Raw genomic sequence first — 7,951 nt, 5'->3', positions numbered from 1 at the left:
CACGTGCAGTCACGTGCCTCCGTATAAAAGCCTTTCATCCTTTTTAAAACTCAAAGAAGGGTAAAGAAAAAAAGGTCAACTATTGTATTTGTTTCATCTTTTATGTTAATTTGAGGTGCTAAAACACACTACATTTTTAAAATGAATAACAAAAATTACAAATTTCCTTCTTCTTCTAAAAACAACTGAGAGAGAAAATCTTAGGAGTCAAAGAGAGAGGACGATAGCTCCAAGTTGGTAAGAAAAAACTTGAAGATCTTCATGCGATTGTTAGTGGTGGTGGATCTATAACAGAAGAAATGTTGGTGAGCCCTATAAAATTGAACAAGGCACCACCTCCCAACTATGATATGCACTTTTCACTTAAAACTCTTTTAATGATATATAAATCTTACTAATGTGGTTCCAAAACCCATGAAAAGATAATCTTTATAGTAGACTGCACATAATTTGTCAAAATTTTGATATTCAAAAAAGGCGTAAAATAGAATATATAGTCAATTCTGATGTGGTCCCATGTGTCTCGCTATAAGGGGTTTCATGCCAAACAACATCCATATGTGTTGGGTTTTGATAGTGGTTAATTTGGACATATTTGACTACAATCTTTGTTGTTTTTGTTCTGGTCTCAACTTTGTATACAAGTATGCAATTTTTAAAGTTTGATATGCTATATACATATTCTGATTTAGAATATTTCCTTTTTTTGGTTGTTCTGTGTTTTTGTTAAACTTCAGAAAATGACAGCACAGAAATTACTATGAAGTATTGTTTATAAGGCAAATGTGAAATAGAACCTGATGTTCATTATAAGATAGGAGAATTGAGGGTATTTGATCATGTAGAGGTTAGTGCCATTAGTTTATTTGAAATGGATAGGATGCTGGAAGAACAAGTTAGAGCTTATAGGGACAAGAAGTACCATATTCTGATAGAAACATATGGATTTAGTTTGTTGCAACATGATAAAGAGCTATATCACTATCGTGTTGATCATTTTGAATATGGTAGGGTAGTTAATCTATTCATAGAGGTCTCATTTAGGAAATTGATAGACTCACAATAGGGGTCTGACATTGATGATGATGATTTCGTATTAGAAGAGGAAGATGATGAATTTGATGACGAATTTTAGGGTAGTTCAGGTAGTGGGTCTGGATATTTTTCAGAGAAAGATTCTGGTTATAATCAAAATTTTGATGATGATGACTATAATGGAAATGTTGATCAAACTTCAAAATGGTTAGGGGTAAAAAATCAAAGGAAAGAGAAGAATAGAAGAGATGCTAGGGAGAGAGCAGTACTTCAAAGTACAAAGCCAATGTCTGAAGATTCTAATTCTGAGATTAATAACTCTGACATAGATGTTGCCCCAAATTCGGTTCTGATTTAGAAAGTCTACATGAATCAGATGAAGATGAGAGAGAAAGACTTCCCATGTTTAATCCTAAGGATGCAAATAATCCCAAACTCAGAATTAGGTAAACTTTTACCAACTTCAAATAATTGAAAGAAGCCATTAGAATCTGGAATATCAAGAGAAGGAGACCATTTAAATTCATAAAAAGTGACAAGTTAAGAGTTAGAACTATATGTCCCAAGAAAGGCTGGGATTGGTGCATATATAGGAAGATGAAATGGACTGGGACTTTGGAAATCAGAACCTTCCAAGAAAAGCATAGGTGTGGTTTTTCATGGCTAAACAAAAGTGTGAACTCCGAGTGGATAGGAAAAAGGTATATTGAGACGTTTAGACAAAATTCAAGGCTAGATTATGTAAGTTTCAAGAATATGGTTATCAAAGACAAGAAATATCATTTGAACAAGCATCAAGGTTACAGAGCCAAAAAAATTGCTAGTGAATTGACCCAAGGCAGTGAGATGAACCAGTATAACAAATTACCTAAGTACATCAATGAAATTAAAAAGAGCAATCCAGGTAATACTATAATATTGAAACTAGTAGATGACTACTGTGACACAGTCACAATGCAAGGGAAATTTCAGAGACTTTAAGTGTTATGCTAGGGTGAAATAGAGGTTCTTGGCTGGTTGTAGGCCTATATTTGGCTTGGATGGAACTTTTTTGAAGGGTCCAAATAGTGAAGTTCTACTTACAACAGTAGGAGCTAATCCAAATAATAGATTATATCCTATTGCTTATACAGCAACTAAGGGAGAAATAAACGACTCATGGATCTGGTTTCTAATACTATTGAAAGAAGATTTGCAGATTGTTAGGGACTGTGAATGGAATCATCCAAGCTTGTGACACTGTATTTCCTAATGTTGACCATAGATTCTATGTAAAACACTTACATAGCAATTGGTCAGCTGTTGGGTTCAAAGGAATAGCTTTAAGGAAGGCTTTATGGAAGGCTGCTAAGGCAACTACTGTGCCTCAATTTGTTAGAAGGATGGAGGAACTTGCAGAACTGGATCTTGAGGCTGCTAAGTGGCTTGATGACAAGAATCCTGTTGAATGGAATAGATCACACCTTAGAACTTTTCCTAAGTGTGATTTGCTATTGAATCACATTTGTGAGTAATTCAATAGCAAAATTTTAGATGCTAGAGAAGGGCTCATTATAGAAATGATGGAATCCTTAAAGCATGTTATCATGTCCACAATATAAGGAAATAGGGACAGAACTCGAGAAAGGTGGAGTAAGCACAAATTCTACCAAAAAATCAGAAAAAGATTGAGGGACAATATTCAAAAGGCTACTCACTATATTCCTTACAAGGCTAATGAGATACAATATGAAGTTATGTGTCCATATGGTGAAACCTTTTCTGTTAACATTCAAGACAGAACATGCTCCTTCAGGAAATGGGACTTGATAGGTATATCTTGTTTTCATTCCATTTCAGCCAATTGGGCTGCAATGAAAAATTTCATAGATTTTATTGATGATTGCTACACTGTCAATACTTGTCTCAAGTGTTATGACCCTTTTATTCTTCTTGTGAATGGTGACCATGAGTGGATGGATGTAAATGTTAAGTCGCCATTACCACTATCTTATGGAAGAGCACCAGGCAGACCCAAAAAGCAGAAGAGAAATTTGCTGATGAGATACAACAGACAAAAAAGAAGCCTAGAAGAATTAGGCAAGCTTGTCAGTGCACATATTGTGGTGACTGGGAATATAACACAAGGACATGTAAACTTAGAAATGAAGCAGCTGCTGCAGCTAGTCAGAGCTGTGAAACTGGTCAAGACAGTCATGCAACAGAGGTTGTAAGTCTTTCACAAGTTCGAGATGGAATGTTTGATGTACAATGTGCAAGTGTCCTATCCTAAATAGAAGTTGATAGCCTGATAGAGAATATTCCTATGAGTAAATCAATTATCCTATTGTGTGCTAATACAATTTGTGTTTATCTTAATGGTTCCGGTATGTCTTTTTTATTTCAGGTTAGAAATACCAATACTACTACAAATAAAGCTACAAGAAAAGCATCCAAAAGACATCTTGTTGTTGTGAGTAAATCAATTCCCTTTTTATGATAATTAATTTAGATATGTATTTGGTTTTTCAACTACTATGTGGTGGTTGATTTTTAATTACATTTGCTGTTGATTGTTAGAGGGAAGTACCAGTAGAATAAGTGTAAGGAAAATAGGCTCGCAAGACCAAAATAATCCTGATGCTATTGAGGATAACATCATATCATCTGCCCTTGCTGCTCAACCAAATCTAAGGGAAATTTTTGGTCTACCAACGCAGCCAATTCCATCTTCTACTACACCTTATAGGATCAGAGATGTTCACATCCATCTCGAACTCTCAAAGTGAAGATGAATTGGTGTTGCTAATGCTTGAGGATAAGGAGCTGCTATTTTAGTCATTTTGTTAATGTTCAAGTTCTAGATTATTCATCTTTTGGTTGATGTAATGTTAACATTGTCTTGACTCAATGCAACTTTTAGTTTGTAATGAATTATGGGTAGGATTATCTAATCCTTTTTGTGAACTTTGTAATGTTGTCTTGGCAGGATTTCCTAAACCTTTTAACATCTATAATACAAGTCTTTGATGTTTGTTTGCATAATGCCAAAGTTATGAAAATCTTAGAAAGACAAACTTTAATGACTCATTTCTGGACATAACTACATATTTCTAGTGTTTTGGACTACCAGATTGTTTACTCTTGGCAAGTGCAATTTGGTTTTCAAAAATTAACAGTACTACAAAACAATTTGCAATTGCTAAAATCCAAAAGATGACCATTTAGCCAACCAATTTTTCATTAGCATGTGCAAAACATAGATGCTAGATTACAATTACATCACAAACTAAACATTCATCCACAAAACATGTCGCCAATGAATCCAGTGGCCAACATTACCTCAACAACTTGGCCGAATTGTTCCCATCTTTCTGTCAATGTTCATCCCATGCCTTTGATGTAGTTTAAATATCAATGGAGCTCTAGACTAGCAAACTAATCAATAGTAATATCAACAACACCACAATTTCCATCACCAACTTCCGTTCTCTTGCTCTTAGTCTTTCAATCATCGTATCCTTGTTGTTCATAATTCTTAACAGACCAGGAATTAGTGCAGTACATCTTTGGTACATGGTTGGGTCATGCCATTCAAAGTAGTTGCAACCATTGCAATCTCTGCTACACTTTCAATCCACAAAACAGAGAAAAAAATTAAAATAGGGAGAATTGCATTCATAACTAGAAAGGTACATAAAATCCCATACCTTCCTAATGTCACAAGAGTAGTACCTTCTCCTAGGGTTGTTTGTCCAAGAGGTAAACATCTTTGCTGGCTCACCACACTTGCAAATTTTTTCTTGTGCCATCACTAATTACAAGTAAACTCGATGAAGAAGGTTTAAGGTTTTTGCCCTAATTTGAGAAATAGACAAATCTCCTTGCAAATCTAAATAAGGAACCAGATCTTCTTTTGGATTTTCTCCGTGAATAGATTAGATCTCTGTTTCATGGCTTGTAAGCTTTATTCTGAGATACAATGGGAAGCTCGGTTAAATTAGGAAGGGTTTGGTTGCAATGTGTTTCATTCTCTTTCCTTGGCTTTATGAACCAATCTTAACTCTAAAATCACTCTTATTTTGTTAATTACTAGTGTAAATCTATGTTATCGTTTTTAACTAATGAATATAGAAACAAAAATAATGATAATTGACATTTTTTTTACCGATTTCTGAGTTTTAAAAATGATAAAAAGGCTTTTATGCAGAAGCACGTGACTGCATGTGTCGTTATTCCGTGAATAATTGGATGAAATTTATCAATTACCCACTTTCACGCAAAATTAAATAAATTGGGGAGCACATTTGCTTTGAGAAATAGAATGGAAACTAAATTCGAGCATGGATTATAGATTGGGGACCAAAATTAAGCTTTCCAAAATCCAAGAGATTGGCCCACTAAGTATGAAAGCATTAATGGGTTTCAAGAAGATTTTGGGCTTAAACGATAAATTTTGGATCAAATTTATGGATATCGACTTTTAGTCCAATAAGTTTTGATCCATTTGACTGATTTGAATAGAATTGACTTGTGTGACTAGGATTAACTAATTTAGCTAGATTTGATTAGTTTGACCATATTCGAATAGAGTTAACCAAAGTTGACTTTGATCCAAAATTTTGTATAATTTATGCAATTTTAAATTTGAGTATTGGTATGATTATATATTTTGAAATAAATTAATTGAAACAAGATGCCACCAAAGTGAGTTTTTTTGTGAAAATTAGTTTGTTCTAAAATATAACTAGTTGGTATTTATAATTTTATGAATATTGATCTACCTAAAAGAAGGTCAATATTTAACAAAATTGCACGTGCACTTGTAGTAATAAACACGTGATTATTATTCAATTTTCACATGTGAATTATAAATTATCTCAAAGAAAAATTTATTTTTTGATATGTTATTATGTCAGTATTTATCACTGCACTAAGATATCATTTAGAAATTAATAGTTTTGTCCAAAGATGAAACAGTAATGAAATATCACTATTTTGAAATGGGGTTACCTTTATTTAAATTTATTATTATTTTGATCTGTATAAGTTCATTTTAATTATTTCATATTTTCTGTTTAGTTGTGAATGATCTTACAAATATAACTGTCAATATCAATAATATTCTTATGTTGAATGGTACAAATTTCAAGTATTGAAAAGAAAATCTCTTAATAGTTCTCTTAACAGTTCTTGGACTAATGAATTTCGATTTTACGTTAAGGGTTGATTCTCCTCTATCTCTTACAGATGAGAGCACCTCTAATGCAAAAAGGGATAAAGAAAGGTGGGAGAGATCAAATTGTTTGTATTTAATGATCATTAAAAAGACTGCTGCGGAATTATTCAAAGGAACAATGGGCCTGTTTGGAACCTGAGTTTTTTGTGAGTTTGTCTAAAACTTTACTGTAGTGCACTGTAAAAGTTTTTGAAAAATTTTTGTAGAAGTTTTTATAGAAATTTTTGTAATGTGAAAAATTTTTGTAGAAGTTTTTGTAAGGTGAAAATTTTTTTTTTCCTTTTCTTTTTCTTTCTTTCCTTTTTCTTTTCTTTCCTCTCTTCTTCTTCTTCTTCTTCCTTCCCCCTCCCCCTTCCTCGTTACCTCTGCCTCCCATCTCCAGCACCTCCGCCAGCCCCACCTCTCTTCTTTTTTTTTTCTTTTCTCCTCTCCCCCCTCCCTCGCCACCCCTTTCCTCCCCTCTTCCACGCCACCCCCCTCCCACTCCCTTCCCCGTTCCTCCCCCCTTTGCCCGCCACCCCCTTTGGGCCGCCATCCCTCCCACTCCCTCCCCCGTCACCCCCCTATGCCCACCATCCCTTTCCTCCCCTTTGCCCCGCCACCCCCTCTGCATAAAAATCAAAGCTTGTTTTGCTCGTCTCCAATATGTTATTTATCTAATGCACAATTGATTGTGTGCTTTGACTTGTTTTCTCATCTGGGATTTGGGTTTCATTTTTGAGGAAAGGAAAGCAGAGGAAAGAAGATGTAGGGATTTGGAGGGAGATACTAATGGGGAAGAAAGGAAAGAGGGCGAGACGTGGAAGGAATAGTTGTGGTATTTGCATGGATGTCAAGTCAGGAGCGGCACTTGAAAAACTATGTTGATCTCTACTCTTCCCTTGGCCAGAGGGGAAGGGTGGTGGGGGAGGAGTGGGGGAGACGCAGAGAGAAAAAAAAAAGACAGAGGGAAGGATGGCAGGAGAGGAAGAGGGGGAGAGGGAAAAAGGGCAAAAAAAAAAAAGAAGACCAGCACCGGAAGAGGTGATCGGTGCCAGAACCAGCGGCAGAGATGGTGGCCGGCGACAAGGTGGTGGTGGGTTGGGGTGGGAGAGGAAGAAGAAGAAGAGAAGGGAAAGGGATTTTTTTTTTCTTTTGTGTTTTGGATATTTTAAGTGTGTAAGTTTTTTGAGGTTCCTGTACCAAAAGTTGTTAAAAAACTAGTAGGTAAAAAACTTGTTCAAAAACCTGGCTTCCAAACACGCCCAATGTCAGAAATGACAACTACGATTAAGGCGTTCTTTCAGGACATTGAGAAAAGGTTTATTAAAAATGAAAAGATTGGAATAAATGCGCTCTTGGCACGCCTAGTTTTAATGAGATATAGTAGTAATGGATAATATCAGAGAATACACTATGGAGATATCTCATCTTACTTCTAAGTTGAATGTGTTTAAATTAGTACTTTCCGAGGAGTTACTAGTGCATCTGGTTTTGATATTTCTTCCTATACAATTTAGCTAATTTAATTTAAGAATAATTACAACTGTCAAAAAGAGACTCGATTTCTAAATAAATTCATCTCACACTGTACAGAAGAAGAGAAAATGTTCAAATAAGATCAGACAGAGAGTGCTCATCTAATTTTAACCACTAATAATAAAAGTAAGGGACATAAAATAAAGAAAGATAAAGAAGCTGTAGGTATGGCACCTCAAA

Source organism: Coffea eugenioides, chromosome 10, assembly GCF_003713205.1.
Source record: "Coffea eugenioides isolate CCC68of chromosome 10, Ceug_1.0, whole genome shotgun sequence".
NCBI lineage: Eukaryota > Viridiplantae > Streptophyta > Magnoliopsida > Gentianales > Rubiaceae > Coffea > Coffea eugenioides.
The sequence above is the reverse complement of the archived record's forward strand: the minus strand, read 5'-3'. Positions refer to the sequence as shown.